Genomic DNA, 24,256 nt, shown 5'->3' with positions numbered 1-24,256 from the left:
TATACACCGACGAGTAATTCTCTCATCACGCAAGCTTGCGATGTAATTTCGCCGAATGATTTATGACGGCTATAATGACCCAACGAAGGTCACGATCCCGACGAGATCTTCTGGAATCGATCGAAGATCGAGCCATACCGAGCGAGCCGCACTGTTGCACACAAACCAGAAAACTCTATTTAGTATTGCTTTTCGTAGTTGATTTTGTAGCTGATTTGCTTTCAACAAGATCATTTATGAAGAAGCTGTATAAATTACCTTACCCTTTCTTCATGAAAATGTTAAAGTACATCGACGCAAATGCGTAACCTTCGACCTACTTTTCTACCACTTATTAAGCCGCCAGATATTTCATATAAAAGAATATTCTTCTGCTCATAGCAGTGTTATACATATATGTATACTTTTACATATATATATACATATATATACTTTATACATATATGTAACTTTTTATAATATATATTGTTTAAGCAATAGAAACACAGAAAGAGACTTGTTCTCGACTCGGAGACGAATCTGGATCCAGCCTACATCCTAGTATATTTCGTTCCCACCGCTTGACCGGACTAGTTTTTACGATCGGGCATGACTCATTGTGCGCCAGAGATGAACCTGTTAGCGCCACCCTCTGCGTCGAACCGATGTATCTTACCACCATCTTAACCAACCGTTCATTAAAAAAAAAAAAAAAAAAAATCCAACAGGTCCAACGAAAAATGAGCGTTCCTCAACATTCTCTGAAGTTATAACCATGTATAATAAAGGTAAAAACGATGGTCGTGATCATACCGACTATGGATGCTGGAATGATCGATCAGAGCGATCAGTTTCCAATGAACGAACCAAACAATTTAATGGGTCCATTAAGACAGGTCCTCGTCGAATTAATAATACGCGCTCGCTGAACGTGGACGTATCTGTATACTCAACTGACGCGCATTCGGCGAACGTGATAAAAATTCTTGCAATGCAATCAGTCGGCTTGCTTAGGACCGCAAAATTGCGGGCACCGAGGGTAGAATGCCAGGGAATGGGTATGACCCTTCGGACGTGTATATGCGGACAAGGGTCGCACACATTGACAGCGCAGTAGTTAATGGAAGCTTAGAGGTTGATAACCTTGAGTATGTACCGCGGCTGGTCGTGCCATGGCCGACCGATTCTTGGACTCTCTCTTGGGCTCGTCCGACTTGACCGCTCTTTACCTCTAGAAATCCAGCCGCTTCTCTCACCCTCCTGCCAGCTGTCCGTCCCATTCCATCCCTATTTCTGCGGCTCGCTCCTTTTCCAGGCCATCTCACTGCTTCCCTACTCCGGATGTGTTGCTGCTACAGGAACGCCAGCCGGCATTCCACGTAAACAGCGAGAAGGTTTTCGCTTGCCAAATTGGTCGGATAACGAGTCGACCGCTAGAGGGATAGAAGATGTATGGAAAGCCACGCAGGATCCCACGCTGTTGTCCTAATAAGCATTCTACAATGTTTCCCACCTAAGGGAATATTATTATGTATCAGCTTCCTGTAATTCTATAATTATCACACTAATTTACAACTTTACAGCATTTTGTGTATGTCAACGATGAGATCGTTAACCTTGAACTGTGATCATCATAAGATTTCACATCTTTCACCGGGGCAAAATTAACGGAAACTCGCTTTAAGAAACACTTACGGGAATTCGTCCAGGAAAACTTGGCTGTGACCGAGCAAGCCACGCTATCCCAACACAATTTCAAAGCAATGAGCGAGGATACTTGAGAACCAGAAGCAGGAGGGAACGAGAGAAATATATAGGGGTCTTTGATCTGTACACCCTTCCTGCAAGTTCCTGGTACATGGCCGGTCCGTTACTCTAGTCACTACCAACTACTGGAGTAAATAGTATCGTGGTCACGTGTTTGTTCAGATCCGGACGCAATTTACCATCGTTCGCGGTGTCTATAACTAGTGTTCACGATAGGTGTTGCGGTAACCAGTATAAAGGACACCGTAAATGAGACATTTGGAAACTCGAGATTACGTTCGTGAATGTATCTTCCTGTTGTACAAGATATAGTTAGTTAATTCGCTCATTTATAGTAGCTCGTGTTTCATTCAAAATTATTTATCAAATACACATACCAGGATAACGATGATTTATCGAACTCAAATTTCACACACGTTAACGAGATACGAGATCGAACAATCGAGGATTATGGTACAGAAAAATATAAACGGTATTTGTTTTTCAAATGACCTTTTTCAAAAATGTTAATGCAACAGTTGGAACGAGCAGCGAGTGAGCTAATATGTTAACTACTATAAATATCGTATTCCTTCTTCGAAATGGATAGCATTGAAATTCCAAATCTGTTCGTCCGAGGCGCATAAAGATATCATCTTTACTATAAAATTTTCTAAAAATTGGCTTCGCATATAAATTACATAAATCTTACATAAAAACATAAATCTTTATTGGTGAAAGAATTTAAATAGTGTTAAAGCTTTAATCAAAGCAATATTCTGCATTATCAATTTCAAAGTATTAACGAAATCAACGACAATTGTCGGCTATTCGAACTTTATATTGCGAACAATATATTGGTCGATGAATCGCGTGACCATTGTTAATACGATAAGTTGGTTGCAAGGCAGTTCTAACGAGGCAGTAAATAAGAGAAAACTAAGGAAACACAGGACAGTAATAAAAAGAAAATTGAGATTATAAATAATGGTTATGATTAAGAGAAGAAGAGAGAGGCAGACTTTGGTTGATTCTGAAGATTCTTTCGCTTACAAATTGGCTGTCCAAAAAACAAGCGAAGAGTATAAGACCGATCCTAGAGGTTCTACTAGTTCTGAAATGCCCGAAGGTAAGAGACAGTCGAAAAACTTTCTTAGTCATGCAAGATATAGGTCGCAAAATTTCTGAAGATGATTTAAGGAACACAAAATTTACTTAAAATGCCTCGAAACAGAAACTCTTATTATTACCTCGCTTCCAATTTACATTAGCTTAGCATACATTATTTGATCAAACGTGTCGATACGTGTAAGTCGTATTATGCAAATGTTTCTTGTTTCAATTTTTCCTTTACTGAATGACAGAACTTACGTAAAAGTTGCTCGATAAATCACAGCACGAGATAAAACATTTTCCTAACATGTAAATTTGACAGTTAACGATTCAAACATCTGGTCGATCGACAAAGGAACTGTTTAATATCGCTCGCAGATGTTAACGTTAGCCATCGATGATTTCTCGAAACGTCAAGATATTGTAATCGTAAGTACACTGATACGCAGCGGTACGATACAAAGAACTCCTTTCTGGCGCCACATCGATAGCCACGGGATTCTTAAAAATTATAACTCATAATACCTCTATAAATATCGTATTGCGACGGTACGATGTTGTCACTTTGGAAAAAATGGTATGTCGACATGATATAAACCGTACTAAATTTCACCGATGATGAAACGATCTCATGACAGCTTCATATTCAAACTTGTTTTCTTCTTTCAAACGACACGCAATCGAATAAACCAAACGAAATTTATATTTGTATTTCATTTTTTATGAGCAATCATTGCCCTTTCAGTCATAGAAGAGTTCATGAGAGTACATTTTATACCAACGTACATCATAGAAATTGATTTTAATTCGGAGATAAAAATTTTTGGCGAATAAAATTATACGATACAGTGTATCAAATTCATAGAAAAAAATCACATGGAAGACTAAATTATTTCGAAACAAATTATTTTAGCCGCACGGACACTGGAACAAAACTGAACAATCGAAAAACATACTTTGACATGTCCCTAACTCGAATTCGTGCTACCTACCCGTTTGTCTCACTCTAGCGTCATGTTATATGGAGCAACTTATATTCTCCATATCCACACAGAGGCCATCCATTCATCAAAACTCCGAATATCAGATCGATCGGCGTTGGTGAGATCCGCGTACACCAGAGAGAGTATCGTTCCCGATGTTGCGTGCACTGTGTGCAGTGGTGCATAACGTGGCCGAGGTTCTCCCAAGTGGGGAGAACGAAAGAGCACGGTACACACGGTGGATGTGGATATTCGTGCCGGACTAGAGGGACTCGGCTGGAAAAGGGATCGGGTTGGCTGGTCTGTGTAAAAGATCGTTCGTGGAGAAGGGATCGTCGTCGGCTGTGGAACACGGTGCAAAGAGGAAGGGATTGCGCGTGAAGGGGAACTCTGGGTCCGTAGAGGGGAGGAGGACACCGAGTAGACAGAGAGAAACGGTGCGACGGTGGGAAAGAGAAACGAGGGTGCTAGAAAGGAAGAGAGAGAAGGAGAGTTGGCGTTCGAGAGAGATGGGAGAAAGGCCTGCTAGGCTCGCCTTCGTTGACTGCCGCGCGGCGCGCTAGTTTCGGCTTGCCGCTCCGACGTGACGGACGCTCTTTTCCAGTGGTCGCCGGCTTACACGTGGAGACGGCCTTCTCCGGTGTGTCGTAGTTTTCTTTGTTTTGATCGCGTGTGATATCGGGTGCACGACCTCGACGTACAGTGAAAATTCGGTGTAATAGTGAAAACAAACGAATTACATGCGGTAATTTCGTTTTTTGACCGCGTGTACGCAACTCGAGTGAGTTCAGTGAGCACAATACGACGCGTTGAAACACGCGTTTGTGAGACTCGGACGGTGCGTTTTATTCGAGTCTATTCGCCACCAACTACCTCGATTTGGATTACCTGAATCTGAAGCATCGGAACGTGACGAGAACCGTGAGGGAGAGAGCAGCCAGAGCGAAGCTCGACATTCAAAAAGGTGCGTCTCGCATTCATACAAGTGTCTCGAAATGTTCGAACGTAAAAACAGTCAAGGATATACATATCACCTCAACCCACTTGTCGGGGGATCATTTGCAAAAATATTCTGTGTAAAGTGTCTGGATTACGTGATCGGTACATGATTTCGATGTGCGTAGTTCTAATCGTCGGTGATCTCTAACTGTTTTGGTAGAATGTTTATTTTGAAATGCTCTTGGCGTTCAGTTTATCGATCAAATATTCGATCGCGTATATGCCACAAAATGGCGTCGTCGATCCACCATACCATAGTCTTATGGCGCGGGAAAGAAAATTAACAATTTTAAAACGTTTTTTAGTAAAACTTCTTTCGGTGCAAAGATTTCGTGAAATTTACGCGTTTCTTATTTCGTGCACTCCGAAATTTGCTACAGAGAAGCCAAGAGTATTGATGATAGATTTTTCGATAATGAAATCGAGACAACTGATTTTCGTTATGATCAACAGCAAACTCGAGTGACCAATCAAAAACTGTGACATATGTGTATCCTCGACTGAATATCAAATCGTTAAATTAGAAGAACTCCGATTCATTGAATTTATCCGATATCCTGATCCAGTATCAAATGTAAACATATGTATACGTTTTGTTTGGCGGTGAATTCTTTTTAATCGTAAAATTGACCTGGGGCGTATTTTGTAACAACAAACATTGTTCCATTTTGCGCCACAGATGGTGTCTGGCGATTCTGGGAATTTTAGATTTAGGGGAACACCTGAACCATTTGTTTGGCTTGACGAACCTTAGCATTGCCATGTTTTTACTAAGGGCATCGAGAATGTGCTCGTCTCGTATACAGTGTCAACAAACTCGGTCGTTCGTTTACTTCGCTCGTTGCTTTGTGCTGCTCGTAAAAGTATTCATAAAAAGAAAGAGAACGTAAAAGAAAGTAAAGTTACATGAAATTTTTAATAATGCTTTTTCTGATATTCGAATAAAAAATGCAAGGGCGTAGATAAAAATATAACATTGACGCAGTCGAAAGAATTTTAAACGAATATGCACAGGATCTTCCGAGGGTTAGAGTGTTATTTTACGATGCTTGTGCTGTTTTATCATCAAGAATGTTATTTTTTCATTCGTGAGCGTCAAAAAGAAAGAGAGGAGTCGCGGAGGAAAGAAAGTGATAGATGCGATATTTATTCGCATTAAATTAACGGACGACGAGACCGATCCGTGTTAAGGCTTAACGAATGTGTACCTTTCCATGGACATTGAAATCCTTCGGGGCCACTCTATTATGTCGGAACGAGTTTCTTAGTTTCAAAAACCAGTTCTCGAAAAAAACATTTTTTTACCGTGTAACGCGTCGTGCAGGCAAGAAACATTCGAATTCGTCAGGCGATGAGCAAACTTTTCTTTCGCCCGGAACGACGGAACCACGACGTTTTAAAGCGGATAGATCGTAGCTGTAAAAGAATGTCTATATTTCATTATCCTTTAAACGCGAATTGTACGCACGTTTAAAAGTCGCCATTTGAGCATATTATCGTAGCTACATAGATCGTACCATTGAATATGTATGTATTTGGATAAATTGTATTCGTGTTTCGACGTTCAGAGAAAATAATTTTGTTTAAACTTCAAATGGATAAATATATTCTAAAGTCACACGTAGATGGAGAGATATTGCAAAATTTTATTTTTAGGATCTTTTACCATTTTTGTATATGTAATAAGCGCAAAATGGTCCAGTGGTTTCAAATGTTATAAAAAATATACCTAGCAGTTCGTTTTTCAAAAAATTGGCATGGAATCGGAAAAAAGGTTTCCGAAAGTGGTTTTATTAAAAATTATCTGTTTAGTTTTTTGCTTTATGGTTAGGGTGGGGTAGGAAAATAGTTTGTTTTAATTATGGAAACGCAATAGTTTAAACGTTGGACCTGAGTAATATTCTTTGATTTGATTTTCCCTGTATCTCAAACTTATTATCAGATATTTTTCGTGTATAATAACATTTTGATTGTTATACACATGTTGTTTGTGACTTCAATCAAGTAATTATCATTTCGTTGGTCGAAACAGCTAAATCATATTTTTGAATAATTTAAAAGAACGCATTAAATGTCAAGAATAAAAAAATCAACATGTTCAATTCTCTGATTTATACGTAATACGGTAGATCATTTGATGTTTCAATTGCTTTATTACACAATTGTCCAATTACTTTCGAGCAATATGTTTCAATAAAGAACATAATTCTCCGTTTGCAACCAATTCCTGATAAGCTCGGCAAGTTTGTATATTTTAACAGTAACATTGAGCTAGAATAGCAATTTATGTATCTGATCAGGAATTTATGTATCGCTGTTTTTTAAAACTGAATAGACGTGATAACGCGTGCATGCCACTTTACGAACCACTAGAGAATATCATAAAATTCAACACGGGAGAATACTTACACAGACTGTATATAAAAATAGAAACATAATTTTAAAATGCAATATACTGTCAACCTATTCTATTTATTATCAAATAACTTATACTTTTACTTAAATATTGCTATTAATTCAATATTATATATGTTAAAATAATATTATTATTTTGAAGTGAAGTATATATATTTTCTTTGTCCTTTTGAAAGTTTCAAAAATATCAGTTGTCATAACATCTTTGAACCTAACAAGCTTTCGACTGTATCATGTTAAACTACTCCCATTCAAAATCAGAATCACCAACAGAAATGGAATTGTCATGTATTCGTCCTCAGTTGTCTTTATCCGATATTGTTCTTTGTTAACTGACTGATATGTTTGCGTGCAAACAGGCACCACCTAAATTTGTCCAACGATAAGATTCACCGTAGAGAAATCATATAGGAATCGAGGATAGTGGTATATACTTCGAAATCGTACCGTCGGTTATTTCGTCTATTAGTAGGGATCCACGGTACGTTGTTAAAAGCTACGTACGTAGTTTCCACGGGTGCTTTGACCTCTTGTCTTAGTCCGCATGTTAACGAGGCTTCGTTAATTACACCTCGTGGGATTACGACAGGGACAGGTGGCCGACGATTATCCATTATCCGTCCTAGAAACGTTGCTCAAATGGACACAACCAAGCATCGGAGATAACCGCTGATTAATACAGTCCATTCGTGACGACGGAATCGATGTCCAATTGACCTGGTCGGTTTAACAGTCGAATCTATAGAAATGAAAAAGTGGTAGGACAGGTATTTTACGATTCCACTGTTTTATTGTGACATTTCTCGGAGCTGCTTGTCTAGATAAAAATTAACTTCGTCAAATGAAAGAGAAGAGAGGAGGAAAATTGTACCTATAGATCGAATTTCAGAGAATTAGAAAATAGGTGAAAGCGTTAGTTAGGATTCGTAAAAAATACCGATGCCAATAGGAAAGCGAAGAGAAGGTATCGTAAACTCGATCAAGACAATAAATAAATGGTTGAGTAGAAGCTCGGCTGGTGTATAAAGACGGCAACGATGGGTCGGCTCTAATGCACGGGAACAGCTGGCACGGTCTTAGATTCAGCCTCTCGAGAGTGCTGATCCGAAAGTGACAAAGGCTAATTTTACGAAGGAAAAAAGCACGAGTGGTAAATGCTCTGCTCGAATTCGTACTGGCTATTTCATTCTTTTCGTGTCTTAATCGATCGAGATCCTGATTTTTATTGAAGTAATATATATTCTTTCACGACGCGGACAGGGCTATTGATTGTCGCTGTTATCGTCACCTTATTTTTGCTTTGTTCCAGTTCTCTATTGATTCTTTCTTTTATACGTCCTTTGAAATTGATATTATATGTTCTTTTTCAAATGGAGCTACAGCTCAATTGTATTTTCATATGTAAAATTGCTTCCTTTTATGCGTCCTTTGAAGTTGATATGTTCTTTCTCAAACGGAGCTGCAGTTCAATTGTATTTTCGTATGTGGAGTTGCTACGATAAATAATTTCAAATCAGATGTTGTTATAGTTCGTACTACGTTCTCGAACGATCTCGAATCGTGCTTTTAAACGCTTGTAAGAGGCCGGTGCAATCTGAAGTAAACTCGCCTCCACTCGTATCGTAACCAGAGCATGAAAAAGGCGAGGACCAAACAGCGACACGTGCATCGGTGGAAAAAAGATGGATTTTTGAAATGCATGCTCGAAGCATAGAAAAATGTCTGACGCACGAGCAACGTGGTCTAACCTAGCCTCGAGTTCCATGGATTGTTCGACGTTCATTGAATATCCTGTAACGAAGTTTTCGGCTCGATTAAGAACACCGTCGAGATCGATATATTACACGCTTTTATGGTTCAACGGCGTCGGTCGCGCAACCTTCCGTTTAATATTCTAACGAACTTCCATTCCTTCGCGTCTTATTTTCGCGTAACTTGGTCAAACACGGATTTTACTTTCGTTGCTGGTTCATTTTTACATCTTACAAATTTAGTTGTTTGATAGTATATGAAGACACGTGGGTTACGATTCTTAATATTTTTAAAGAAACGAAATATAAGAGCGTTGAAATAATTTTGTGAATTTATGCGAGATTATATTTATAGTAGATTGCACGTAGAATAAAAACGAATGCCAGATGATAGTATATGCATATTTATTTGTTATCGTCCTAATGTTTGCAAGATTTAATCGGTAAACTTTAGTAGGTTAAATATAACATGGTAACATTCAGTGAATACATTTTTTCAGCGAATACCAGTAATTTTACTAGAATTAATTCGATCTATCCGCGAGACAGTATAGTTATTACCATCGAAGTGGTATTGCTATTCAGAGAATTAGAATGCGAAGAATATGACATTCTTAGGATATAACGATGAGTTAAAAAATTCGCGAGTAATGTTCGAACGTAATACATGGTGTCCTCTTTATACGGGAAGAAATAATAAATACTTGAGCGTTATACGTTTGACCGTAATCGAGGAAACTGCCGGAAATGAAATATTACTTGGCGTATTTACCGGCTTTAATAGCATCGCGGAAAACGTGGAAATTCATGGTGTGCGATATAACGATTACGTGCATGGTTTCGCTGGGAGAAAACTGCCACCTTACATTCTCGTTAACATTTATAAACTACGTCACATTAGCAAGAATTTTTCTGGTCTCAGCAATCTCGTATACCCGCCGTTTCTTTGTCTCTTATTTGTTTTTTTTTTTTTAAATATCTGCCTGTAACATACAGTAGCTCACGAAAATATTCGAACACATTTATGAATGTATAATCTCATTTATATTTTTTCGAAAAAATGTGACTTCGATAATCATTACGAGAAATTTCGAAGAGATCTCAAAGGTAGACGTGATTCGATTCGACCCGTCATTGCTTTTCCTTTTTATTTAAACTCATTTACCGCGAAGAATGGAAGACCGTTTCGGTTGAATAGGTGACGTAGCGTTGTGCTCAGTTTTGCAACAGGTATACAAAGTATTCAATAGGAGATACAGCCACGGACAATGCGTTTGCTAGGTGTACGCATTTTTCTTTTTCAAAAAAAAATTGATCGAAAATCGGAACGTAAAATTCGTATAGACGTGACTGAAATATGAAATCGTTTTGCTGCCTTTTTCGTAAGAAACTCGTACAAATTGAAGATACGAGATGGAATATTTTGCATGAAACGTGCATTTCACGAGCTCTTATGCATTATATGCTACCGAGCTATACTTGGAGCTCCTAAAAGATATTGTAACGTGGAAGATAGATTCTTCTGTATAAGATGCACTGTATAAGTATTGTTTCTAACTCTTCTTGTTCTTGCTGTCGCCGTTGTGTGTGGAATGTTAACGAAGAAGATATATTCTTCATCGACTTTTAAATTCATAGCTATTAATTTCTAATATAGCATAGAAATAGTTTGACGTTGAACAAACGGCGTCGGAAGGTTTTTCTTCGATTGAAATGTGACAGGGTATTTCGTCAAGTTTAATTAACTTCGATATACGTAATTCGCAATAATGCCCTGAAGAACGTATCATCCAATAACATGTACTAATTGAACGTCATTCGCTATAATGTATACAAAATTAATGACATATAATTAAACATGAATTGTGTTAATTAATTTGTCATTCGTAATACGTTAGTTAATTGAGATACATGTTAAACAAATTAACCGTGGTTTCATCCATTCTCACGTTGCTTATTTAATTATGTTCTTTGACTTATTACGACCTGTTTTACATGCGCTTTGATCTATTTAATATAAAGAGGGAAAAGTCATTGAGTCACGAAAACTATAATCCTCAATCCTTCCATAAATACTTGATTCAGTAAACGTTTGTCTCGTCTACTTCCCCCTGGATCTAATCTTGTTTCTTACAATTGGTTGCAGAGCCGGTAGATCGTTTTCCATTATTGTTAAAGAGTGTTATTGTTTCGAGATTATACATATACAAACATTACTGTTATTCGTGACAGTTGCTGGTATCCGAGAACCGCCAGTTTTCTTTGTTTTTCTCGGTATTTCCGTGCCGGTAGCCGCACGAGTCAGCACGAGATATATCGTACCTTGTAAGACGTGTAGTTAATAAAGTATTATATATACCCAGCTCTGCAATTTTCTTACCTATGCAACAATTATCAACTAATTCCGCTGTTATTCTCGGAGTCGAGCCACTCCCGGCATGAATATTTCGTAAAAGTACGTTTCAGATAAATGTTGAAGCACTTAAAGTAATCTGGGCTTAGCGCGGTATTGCAATTATTAAGCTAAGTCCACGGGATGTGCGACGAAACGATCGCAAATGGGAATGCGCTAGAACTCCTGAGCTGATTAATAACCTGGAAATTACGTAGACCCGTCTCTGTCTCCGCTTCCCATCTTCTATTATCTATCGCTTCCTGCTTCTCTATATTCCTTTCGTTCTTCTTTCTTTCAATTTTCTATCTTCGTCTCGCTCCTTTTTGCTTCTCATTCGTTTCACGTTTTGTTTCTCTTATCGTTCGCAACAAAATCAGATCGTTGAAAATTGGTCTGCGATGAAGGTAAAGCAAGAAGTGCGAATACAGTTCGCTGGATGGACCAATTCAGTCGCAGACGCGAAGACGCCGGTAATCGTGTCGTAAAAAAAAAGATAATAGCTCGACCAGTTTCGCGCCGAGTACGCCTTATTACGAGGCGCTCGTGAGATCGCTCTCCTCGTAATGAACAGAGATGCCGTTTCTTTCACTCAGCCGATGATCGTTGCCACGAGGAATAGTTAAAACCCACAGTTCCTTAAATAGTTGAATTTTCGGTTACTCAAATACCTTTTATTGTCATTCGAGCGGTATATGAAGTCCGTATTCTTTCATCGTTTCCTAATTTTTGTAGTCAATTTAGCAGGGATTGCTTAGGCTAGGTTTGTTATCGACGTGGAAACAGTGCGTTTGAGTTGAAACACGTAATTGCATATTTAATTAAGTGTTGGAAAAAGTGACGTCCGTCAGGTTCTGTTCTTTCCATACCACTTCTTACGTTTGACTGGCAACGTATATGTGTTAGAATGTTTCTCGCTTGAGGTTTTGTACATAAGATAAAATATTCGTTGAAATTTGTAAGGAGAATTTGCTCGGCTGAAGGAACCTAGAATCTTCTTTACCTTTTAAATTACTTGTATTTGTAAAATCATTGACATTTTCTGTCGTCTAAAAGAAAGAATCAGTTTCAAACATTAATGCATTAAAATCTTACTAAATTATCCTAAATGAACAAACTATCTACACCGTAACATTGTGTAAGCATATGATTCAGATACCTTGATACCACATTTCCTTTTCCCAGTTCACACCAAATATCCTACGTCGTATAAACGTCTTCCTTAGTTGTTCCTACAGTTCCCTCGGCTTTGCGTTTAAACCGACACAAATCGCTTAGATCACTATCCCGACCATCAAGGCGCGATATATAACACCAACTGAGACGGCCGTTACCCATATAAAAGAAGCTGTGAAGCAAGTGCTTTACGATTCATTCTCTTGTGTCTGATTCGTCGTGTCGCAGACGTCTGCCACGCAAAGCCATGTTGCCAAAGTCGAGGGAATCGACGACAGAGTCGTTGACCGCCACTCCGAGGAAGCCTACGCGTATTCTGCACGCATAGCTGACCCTATATAACCCACGTAACCTCGTTCCTCGCAACGAACAAGGAAACGAATGAATGAACCGAGCCAGTCACCCGTTCACCTAGCGTACACGAACGACTTAACACGGTGGCGTCTAGTTTCTACTCGGCGCGACAGGAAATCGTTGTTTTAAATTAGAAACAATAACCATGTCTCGTTATAGAGAGAAAGAGAGAGAGAGAGAGAGAGAGAGAAAGAGAGAGAGAGAACGAGAAAGAGACGCGTAGCTGGCTCTGGCGCTTTGTTATACAGTTATCTACAGTCGTGGAAAGTCCGGCCGGATTATAGAGTGCACAGCTACAGCCACGGTAATAAGCTCCTCCTCTAATTCGGTACATGCCGCTGGAGTAGGTATGCGCCATGATACGAATGTCGCTAATCTTCGCCGCTACCTTCGCCCGTTTTTATACCAGTGGAACGCCTTACGTAAACGATCCGCATCTCGAAACCGTCTTCTGTGTTTCTTGGTTAAACGAGCGCCGCTCGACAGACCGGTCAGCTTTTTTCGTTGCCACCGTTTTTTGTCACGCTTTCGAGACGCGTACATGCTTCTCTATGTAGCTACCTACCGGACCGAAGCAGCTTACGATCGTTTACGATTCGTTTTACGACCAGCGTTTTGCGAGTAAATCACGAAACGATGATGTACATACTTAGTACGCGAGGTATCTGGATAGTATGTTTCGTTATATGTATGTACACGTAGTTGGGTGATGATTGCTGGAGCGAAGGGGAAAGAATTTGTCGGTAGGTTGGACGACTCAATTCGTCGTTGGTCGGGCTAAGCTGTTGAGCTTAGGGATCTTCCCCCATTTTGTCTCTATTATCGCAGGTCGAAAGCAGTGGGTGATGCCATGAGCGTGTTGGCGAATACAATGGATTCTTCGGAGAATCGTTGGGTTTATATAAACTTGTAGTAGCATGTAGGAGATATGTGATTGTTTTTTTGTTGTGGACGGTATCGGTACATGGGTCGGAGGATGTAATTGAGGGAGAGATGGAATAAGCGTCCTTTGTAGGGAATTTATGGTGCTTTTTATGATCTCTTTTCGCATTTATGGATGCATTGCTATGTTATACTTTTATCGTCCAAGTTTTTACACGCTCGAACAAATTCCATATCGAATAACAAAATAGAGTAACATTTTTATGAAGAATATTGTATTTTCATTTCTAAACGATTTCTCCTGGTAAAATTTTAGATAGTACTCTCCGTTTATATGAATTTCATTTATTTGTACGAGCTTATACGTACAGTGTCGAATTAAATGGACAAAAAATCGTAAATAGAATATGTGGCCCCCTATTATATATCACAAACTAATTGTCTTCCGATAAGTTCATATAGGTGGAGTTTACTGTACGCACTTTTTATAAAAAAATTTTAATAGTGATCAGATTGGTTTCTACTTATCAATACAGATTCGATTTCGATTCATCAACACAATCCAATAATTCCTAATCTTCGCAATAGAAGAATCTTCACGCGCGCTTTCGGACGATGATTCCTGACACGACGATCCTAAGAAATCGACAATGGACGACCACAGGGGAAATCTACTTTATTGGTTTCTTTGAGACGCTCACCTCGTCATGCCCGCTTTTGTTTGTTGAGTCGGCTTGCGAATTTTATCGTCGGTCATAAAGCGTCGGTATAAAAGCAAAGGATACGAGAGTAACGATACGAGGGAACGAAAGAGCTGAGCTACCTTGCTTCTCTTGCACGCACACGCGTGTGCGTTCTTCGTACTTACACGCCAGGTACTCGCCGGATACGCCGGCCTAGTACCGTCAGACTCGCCGGCATTGTTCCCTACTAGTCGAGTTACGTGTTCCGCGAAGAAGTTTCGCGTTATTTCTATAATACACGCGATACGGCGTCCCGTGTATGGAAGCTCGACTCGCGCGATACCACTTCGCGTGCTCTTTACGCCAGCTTACACGCACGAAGCCGACCGAGAGACACCGTGAATTCTACGTCAAATCTCGGTTTCGTGCGTGATGAAACTTCGTTACAATTTAATTGCATAATCGTGAAATTTAACGGCGCTTTTTTCGGACTAATAATGGAACCGATTTTATCTTGGACGAATTTTAGGCAAATCGTTCGGTAATTTTGGAGTTTTAACTTTTTTGGTGTGTTATGCAGGATGTAATTACGGAAATTGATGCAGTTTTTGGAAAGGTTAAGCGGAGATGGTTTTACCTCTGATAGGTTCTAGATGAATCGCTGTATGATATTGGTGATTTATTTTAGAGAAAGTTTTTTGTAGAGGATGAAAAAGTAAGAAAATAAGTTTGTATAAATAGATGTTCTATAGGTACGACTTGTTTTTGTGTTACGGAAATTTATTGAATTTTATTAATTCTCGAGTGATATACGAATGGAATAATTTTTCATATTTGTTTTAGAAATAAAGAACTATATAAGTGCTACGTAAATTTATCTGAAAGGTTCTCTGTAACTCGATAACAAGGTGAAACAGAACACACGTCCGTGCAAATCTCTTTTATTATCTTTGAGTTTAGAGAGCGATTCTTATCTCATATTCATAGCATAGTTAGATTCGATACAGAAAATTGAACAACCGTATTGAATTAATAGACGTTGACTCAGATTCAATCTACAAGAGGAAACAGATTATAAAGCAAGCACTAGGATCGTGAATATAGCAGTGGCTGGAAACTACTAGTCATCGTTTCGATTATTTTAAATTCATTGCGTATCGTTCGTAGCCTGTAATAGAGTATTAGTCATTACTCTGTGCAGTATGCGGAGCAGGTTTCAAATGTTCATGGAAAAAATGCATTTGTATCCAGATACGTACTGTGGAGGTCATACGGTTTAGATAGCTGGATCGTTTTTTCTAATTCGTCACACTAGTAAACCACAACTTGCACACATACACGTACAACTTTACTTTTATTATTCCGTATACACCTCTCAAGCGTTAACATATGTTTAAACAAGCATTTTACAACTTCACACCATTACAGACGCAATCATACGATCGACGTACGAACGTGCATAGCCATACAGTTGCGTTTTATTGCACACGTTCCTCGAAGCAGTATCTTGATATTACATTGTCAATAACCATTCCCTGAAATAGCATTCTGTGTATTCTTCGATGCTCGTTGTCATTTTTCACCAGCCAGGTATTGACTATTTTTTGTATTCCTTTTTTTCCCTTAGATTTATCAAAGATAATGAGTCTCTGTTTCAACGCTTTCTCTCCTTCGTTTGCTATCCTGCTTTTCGTTCTTTCTTCCAACGTCTCTCTCGTTTTCCATCGCGACGTTGCCTGTTTGATCTTCAGGTTTTCTTATCGGGCATCGCGACGTCTCCACTCGAAAGTTCATCAATATCGACCTAAGATGCTGCCCACTCCACGCTTTGCTTGTCCCATTACCGCTTCTACTTCTGAAACAATTTCTTTGATAATCTTTACACGGATCCGTCGATCTCTTCCGCTGACGAAGACGCTCCGCCGGCATTGGTAATTGGTTCGAGGGGAAAGGACTATTCACGATCAGCTCGCAGCGCCAATTATTCATGTTCGTGTTGCTGTCCGATTATGATTAATGATTCACGGACATTCCTATCCTTCGATTATGCGCTTGTCCCCTGTCCTTCCGCCGGCTCCAAAGCCAATTTCATTGTTTCACATAAAATGATATCGACGATATCGCTTCTTGTATCGATAATATAAAGTTTCAGAGTCTAAAGAAGAGAAAATTTCACCTAGGATCACGAACGTCTAGATGCGTTTGAAGAATGATTTTTAGATTATTATTTAACTTAGGTACAATCTGACTTGTTAGAGGTATTGAAATTCGATGATTAATGAAAAGTAAAATAAAAGACAGTCATTGTCGATTGCAAGGACAATATTTAAATGCAAATTGCTCACTTATGGGAGTGTATCTGGAATCGTGAGTATCTCTCTTACTTGAAATATTACACAATTTCTACGATGAGATACCTGACGATGATAATATCAATGTGACTTGTCCCAAATAGAATTTGGGTAGCCGAAATCACAGTAATTCCTGTTACCGATCATATGTCAGTGTCACACGCTTTCGAAATCATAGTCCACGAACGGAATGCCCGATGCTATTCAAAACTTGATATTCATATACATGTTTCTAACTGTTAATTCAATTTTCAATCGAAGCAGAAGCAGATAGCCATCGAGTCGTTTTTTGTTAAAGCCAGATCTAAAAGGGAATTGCCTCTTTTAAAACAGTATATATATCAATGTTTTTCACTATTGAGGATTTAAATAAGTACCAACAAAACTAAAAGGACGAAAGAGAAAGGAATTAAAGAAACTCCAAACGAATTTCATTTGTCTAATAGACAAATCATACAACAAAAGTTCGTTGATTCTCTCCATTACTTGCGACTTTTCCTTCGTATATTGGTTCGTATCTAGATAAGCGAATTCCATTGTCGTTTCTTTAATTCTACGTATCCAATTTTGTGAGAAATAAAAAAATCAAAGCTTTAATCAATTACCTATTGTTAATGAAAACATACCGTGTTTAGAATCTTAAAAATTCGTGTTAAAAATTCGAGCCAGTTTTGCCGAAAATAAATCAAGTTGAAGGCTTACTCGACTACTGATTACATAGAGTTTCGTTCCAATAAACGAAGTTTTACTGTTAACTTAGTAAAACGGTACTACAGTATCGAGCAAGTTCTTTTCTGGCCGTAATCTATAAAGGAAGCGTATCTCATTGCCAAGGTTCCGCTAATATACACATTCATCGATACGATATAATAGCGTTGCTCCGTAGAGGCTCATGGAGGCCGGTAAGTCGTGACAACGACAACGTGGAATCCGGCGAGTTGACCGTTCGCTTGTTCCGACTGCAATCTAGCGTCATTACCGACATCACAGAGAGCTCGTTAGTCTCATTTATATTCACGTTGCTGGAGTACAACTTATGTTGCGAAGGAGACGAGGAAGTTGGCCTGGACTCTCCTGCGCTATCGTTGTTGCGCCGAGAGTAGACTATGTTGCTTTTGTTGCTCTAGAGCGAGCAGCTGACAAAGTGCTAGCCGGTTCCGGCCTTCCGTATGTTCTTCACGTTCCGTATAAACTTTCCACCCGGGTGGTAATGCTGCTTTTAACGAAACAACCACGTTCTCATGACCCGTTGTCGTTGGCGCCGTCCCGTTCGTCGAGATTGTTTCGGAAACGTCTTAATTGTACGAGAGCTGTATTACTCCACCGTCTACCACTTGTGCTCTCCTGAAATTCAATTTAAGACACAAGTTACAGACAGACCCTACTGAGGAATCCCGTTTCACTTCCGCCTATCGATACGATTATACCGCTTCTCAGATAAAATTGGCTAGCTAGGACTCATCGCTTTTATTTGATTTTGAAGTTACACATGTATTTTACAATTTTTTCAAACTATCGAAGCTATTAAAATATTTCTCGTCTTATTTTTAAAAAACCTATCTTTGACCAAACAAATTGTTTTCGTTTTCAACAATGTGATATCAGAATTTTCAAGTTTATCAGGAAACCGAAAAAAAATTATTTATGTTTTCTTCCCATGATTTTTATTTTCGACTCGCCAATCGCCTTTATTATCGCTCATCTTTCAATTTTATTCGCTTGGAATCTCATCGCTCGATCTTTTGCTACATACCAGCTCACCGTGTTTTTTTTGTAAACTTCAAATACGAGTATATACCGTCATTTTTGCGTTCAACCCTATCCCAATCGCGACACAGATCACGACAAAGCTGCACCCGATGGTACACACGCACTTTGATTATATCACACGATTATACACGCGTCCCAATCGCTCTCTTCGTTCTTGTCCGCCTGGATTTCCCTGGGGCCTGATGCGACTGTAATTAGTAGAACGTGCCTGGATAGCGATTTCAGCGAACACTTCGGCGAGCTAGCGCGCAAACACGATGAAATTAGTAAGCCTACAAAATTTTCGGACCGTTTTCCCCAGATTATTCGGCTCGATGGCGTTTACACGTGCTTAAATTAGATGATATTTTAACCCCTTGGTGACAACGTCAGGGTGATGGAAACCCCATCGTGCCGCTGTTAAGGCATGCACGAGCGACTAGGCTGTTGTGCTTAGGTTAAGCTTATGTTTGCGTCGTTATGTTTGGGCAGATTGTTTGGAAACTGTTAAGTTTGGGTCGTTTTATATATAACATATTATACAAGGTACAAAGTAATTTTTCCTATGTTTTTTTTAACCTGCCTTATTATATAGAATACTCGTAATCTAATATCTCGTTTGGAATCACACTATATATACTTACACGAACCAAGTTCACAAAGAACAACGGCACGTTAATAGCAAGATACATCGCAGTACAAGAGTTTGCAGAAAAATTAACATTTAATTTGCACCTTCAAAGGAAAATTCCAGAATTGGCGAAAGCTCTTTCCCTATTTTGTTGAGTGCAAACATTTATTTTAGCACACCGTTTTAAAACCAGAAATCGCAAGTTAACCATCGGCGAACCTTTGTCCTCCATTGTGCGTATTAACTCCAAAACTTCTTCTCTAACAAAAAATAATATGTACGTACTACATATTCTAAAACTAGCTACAGAATTACCTCAGAACTAATTCGCGTGAACTTACCATGAACCAAATCGAATGAACAGAAAACACATTTAGAAATTTCTCACTCCTAACACCAATAATCCTGACAAACGAAAAATACGAAATAACGGCGGTCATGAGAATATTAACGGCGAGTGTATTTCTGCTTGAAGATAAACGCCAACTGATTCTCCGTGTAGTCTTGTTACCGCGTGATTTCGTGGCGCTATCGTGTAAGCAATTTAATCGTTGCGAGAGTCCGGTGGCGGAGGTGCATGCTTGCTTCTCGTGTAAGCGATACAAGACACAATTAAGCGGTACGGGTGAATCCCGTTTGTTTCGCTAAGATTCAGCGTTACGACGCAGTTCGTCAACACCCGAGTCACGAAAATCCCCTTGTAACCATCGCGAGTTATAGAGCTACCCCTGAAACGAGGGCGGTTTTCGCGCGTTCCTTTATTGTTCCCGAATGTGCCGGACCTCGCACTGTTTATCATCGTGTGCACCCTTTTCGAAACGATGTACGTATCTTGTTAAGGGAGGCCGACCCCGGGGATGATGATTCACTCGTGCATCACCATCCCTTCGAGAAGGGTGGGGGAGCCTACGTTTAGGAATATGCATGGTAGTAAGCCTCGCCCTTGGATACAAAACGAAAGGAAATTGCCATTGCCGCGAAACTTCCCCTCGGTACCCTTCTTCGTTCGGCTCGTGCCTGATCTTCTCTTGACCCTCCGCTTTTTGTTTCGCTTATACTGGTCCCTTCTCTCGTGAAGGCTCAGGATATTAAGTCACATGGGAAGCTTGGGTGGCCGAATCATTCGTTTGCTTGTGAATTGATATCCTTCGTAGAGTTGGGGTGCTGTTACGTTTAGATTATCGTACTGCGGAATTAATAAAATAAATTTTTGTTGGTTTGAGGGTGATTTTATCTTGAAATTTATTTATTTATTATTTTCCATTCAATATCAATCCAATGTTAGAAGGTCTAGAAAATCGAAAATCAAATTGATCAACTCCATTTTCTATTAATTTCTTAATTTCATTATATAAGTACAGGATTGATATTCAATTTTCAAAAGACAAATGACTTGGTTCCATAGGTTCGTTCATCACAAGAGATAGCATAAATTATGGTAGATTCTAAAATAAATTTACAAAATGGTGTCTGTAACGTCATCATTTATGAACTCCATCAGTGTTGCTTCTGAATGGCTCATAATTGCATTCCGACTCGTATTTGAAATTCTTCGATCCGGCGCACTGCAAGACAGCATGAGACGTGACGTATGCTGTACTGTGAATGGCACATGGTTTCCGCTTTATAGACATCGCGATTGTAAACGGCCTTTGCACCCTTTCCTTTCCTTACATTTTTCTCTTACATTTCTCTCTTTCTCTCGTATTCTACACGCACTGCATCGCATTGCGCTGAACTGCGTTGTCCGGCTTTGTTTGTCGTTGCGACAAAAGCGTTTTGTTCAAACCAAGCGCAAGCCCCTGCGTCAACATTATTATAAAATGCCGCGCGCATTCCTTCCTCCTTTTTCGCCGCTTTCCGAGAGACGACAGATGCGTCTGAGAGAAATAAAGCCACCAATTCGTGATTCGCGATGAAGATTTACGTAGCGACCGCTGTTTTCAATCTGATGAAACCATCAGTAAACGGAATAGGAGGGGCAGTCCAGAATCAGATTTAATTCGACTTAATCAGACTCTGAGTTCGTTCGAGGTTCTTTGGAGAATTAGAGTTGGAGTTGGATATTGATTTTTGAATGCTTGAGAATGGAGAGTTGAAGGGGTGAAACGCGCCTCGAAGGGGTTGAGATGACTGCTGAGGTCTAATGTTGTATTTTTCGAAAGTTAAGCTCAGCGTATTATAGTCGATTACTGTAGAGACAAATTAAAAAATTTATAATATTAAAATATGTAATTTCAAGTTTAAAGTAAAAGAGCTGAATATAGTAAGAATAACTGAAATACGATATCTTTACGAATACGATATTATTTTTGTGCATCGGATAATGTTTCGTATCAAAAATATTATCAAACGAATGAATAATAATTTATATATTAAAATAGCTACCAGTAACTGCGTTTAGTTAGGAGCTACTTCATTGTAAAAGATCAAATATTTCATAAGCCATTTATGCTCTGTTTAAACAGTCGCGTAAAGATTTAACGTTTCGATGCGATATTCATTGTTCACAGTTATATTAAACTTAATGCATTTTCTTATTTCACGTTATCTTATATATAAATCGGAGCTGAAGAAACTGATGGAGATTCGATGGAAAGCGAATATTATTAGAAACACCATTTCGAATTCTTAGTACTCATTAACATAGTGGACCTATAAAACGGTGTGCAGTGACACTTTCCGTGACACGTGCGCTCGTAAACATACATACATTACTCAAATACAGTATATCAAAGTAACTAAAACTAGTACCTTTCTTTCTTCACGATAATACGTATTCAAGAGGAAGAGGTATCCTCGGCAATATCTGAGACTGTATGTCGGACAGAATTGGCTGGATGCCAGCCAAGAGCCCGGAAATGTGGTCAAATTAATTGATATCGACGTGCCAGAATTGCGCGAAGATAGCGCCATTGCTTCCGATCACATCGTGTAATGCTTTCAACTCCGCTCCTTTGCATAAGGACAGCTTATTTGCTACCGAATAATCGCAGTTCGTATCTTTTTCGATTTAATGGCAATGTTCGACGAATAATCGATTCAGAGTGTCGAATAACTTCTATTAGCGGTGGAAAGAGAGAATGAACGATTCTAGTCGTTAAAAATCGCTATGAAGTACGTTCGTATTCCTCCGAAATCTTTTTATAATATCCTGATGTTATCACAGTTTATATCTGGGATCCGTCGATCCACGATGAGTTTACGATGTGCATTGAGAGACGCCACACGATAAATATGACGTACGCGATTCTTATCGTCGATTACTCGTGTTCTGTCTCTCTCTTTCTCTCTTTTATTGGATATTGTATACATTACGAGGTATGGTTCATTAAGCAAACGCAAGCTGCGTTTCTACGAAGCGATATGATACTCGTATCGAGATCGTCTTGTCTGTTGCAGTATAAGTACTATCGGTCGCTGATTTATTGTGACGCCAAGCAATAAAAATGAAATCGTAATCGCGACCGTGTTAGTCAGCGATCACGATAATGGCTGTTATTTTGTCTCTTCTCGTTTATGATATCTGTTGCATCCACGACGTAATTAAATAGCGCGTAGCCAGCTCGGTTTCACATTCCGCTACTTTGCAGAGCAGCGTTCAACGTTATGTCATAAATCAACTCCTCTAACCACTTAACCACTCGACCAGTTGTCAACGCATGATCTCCATATTTGAAATTTCGCCACCTAATCAGGCGATAGATTGCTAAATTAGCAATTGTGCGTGTCTTTCTTCATCGTCGTTTTCAGTCAAAAGATGCAAACGTGAACAAAAAGCAAGGAGAACAGAAGGATTACCTCGATCATAAATTACATATTAAATACATATTATACGCATTGTTTATTTCTTTTTTTTTACCATCTGTTTTATGCAACAAAGTCAGTGTTTCGAAATGAACGATATTTTACGAGACACGTTAATGCTTCACTGACTATCGTCAGCAATAATACAATCAATCAAATGTAATCACAATCGAAACCGACGTTGCCACTATAACCAATGTCGTAACACGCACCTAGGTATCGGGAAATTATTGTAAGTTGCCTTACGACCTTAATCTCGAATATGCTATTTGATTTGTTGAAACAGTAAACTATTAGCACGCAAAATGCGTGATATAATACTATAATATGTTATAATACTAACATATAGGCGAAGGTAACAATATTAATGTTAAACACGAATATTGTCACTCTTACTAATTAGACAAATATTCCCAAAGACATAAATTCTAACATAGGTAGCGTGTTAATTTTAGTTACACTACACGCTTTGCCAGGAGTACCAATAATTCTTCTCGCCCATGACATCCAACGATATCGTAGCCATGAAAAAAAGATTTGAAATATAATTAAGACGGAGCACTTGGATCTCGTGTAGATCTTAACTAGCTTTCTCGAGGGTGAGCGTGCAATTTCCAGCGACGAATGGCATGACTTTGATTCTTGAGGGCTGAAACTCTGGCGCATCGATTGTTTCTTTGCAGCGGGCGTTTATCATCGGTTGGCCGTTGACATCCAACTCTTCGTGCTCGGAACACGCCTATTCGCCGGTGACTCGCAACTTTTGCAAGATCCCACCCACAGATGCTGCTTGCCTTACCCTTCCTTTCGTGAGTGGTAATCCGAAAACTTCTGACGATTTGATAAAGCCACGGGCTGCCTTAGATTGCACCGTGAGAGCAACGTGGAAAAAGTAAGAGAAGTAATCGTTTCGCGAGATTTACTGTAGCACTTAGGAAGTTGTTTCGTGTGTACGAACGCGTTCGTCGGTGGCGAAAGACGAAACCGCCGTACCGCCCCTCAACTTTTACCGGCGCTCGTGTTCCGAATTTCTCAGATTTTGTCGCGTCAGAGTCTCGAGTGAACTTTTGATAAGGGGAATACTACTCGGCATTAGTGTTATCGCGTTACGAGGACAGACAGACTTCTCGGCGAATTCAAGCGTGTGCCAATCCCTCGGGAGAGTAACGAGGTTGATCGTATCGATCGTGCGCGATGCTCCAGATATCGTTATTTCGGTGGTTACCTGGCGTGTGGCGAGAAGTG

General features: G+C 39.3%; 1 protein-coding gene across 6 annotated transcripts in view; it reads left to right on the top strand.

Annotated features, from left to right (window-relative positions):
* Positions 1-4,395: 4,395 nt before the first annotated feature.
* The window catches only part of kug (FAT atypical cadherin kugelei), a 500,026-nt gene continuing 480,165 nt past the window's right edge, over positions 4,396-24,256 (top strand). For all 6 annotated transcript variants that reach the window (XM_033345501.2, XM_033345500.2, XM_033345498.2 and 3 more), the window contains exon 1: positions 4,396-4,785. The gene's annotated coding sequence lies outside the window, so the exon portion shown is untranslated. The remainder of the gene's footprint in view (positions 4,786-24,256) is intronic.

The sequence above is a fragment of the Bombus vancouverensis genome, chromosome 2 (assembly GCF_051014615.1).
Source record: "Bombus vancouverensis nearcticus chromosome 2, iyBomVanc1_principal, whole genome shotgun sequence".
NCBI lineage: Eukaryota > Metazoa > Arthropoda > Insecta > Hymenoptera > Apidae > Bombus > Bombus vancouverensis.
Note: the sequence above shows the minus strand (reverse complement) of the source record. Positions and strands in the feature narration are given on the sequence as shown.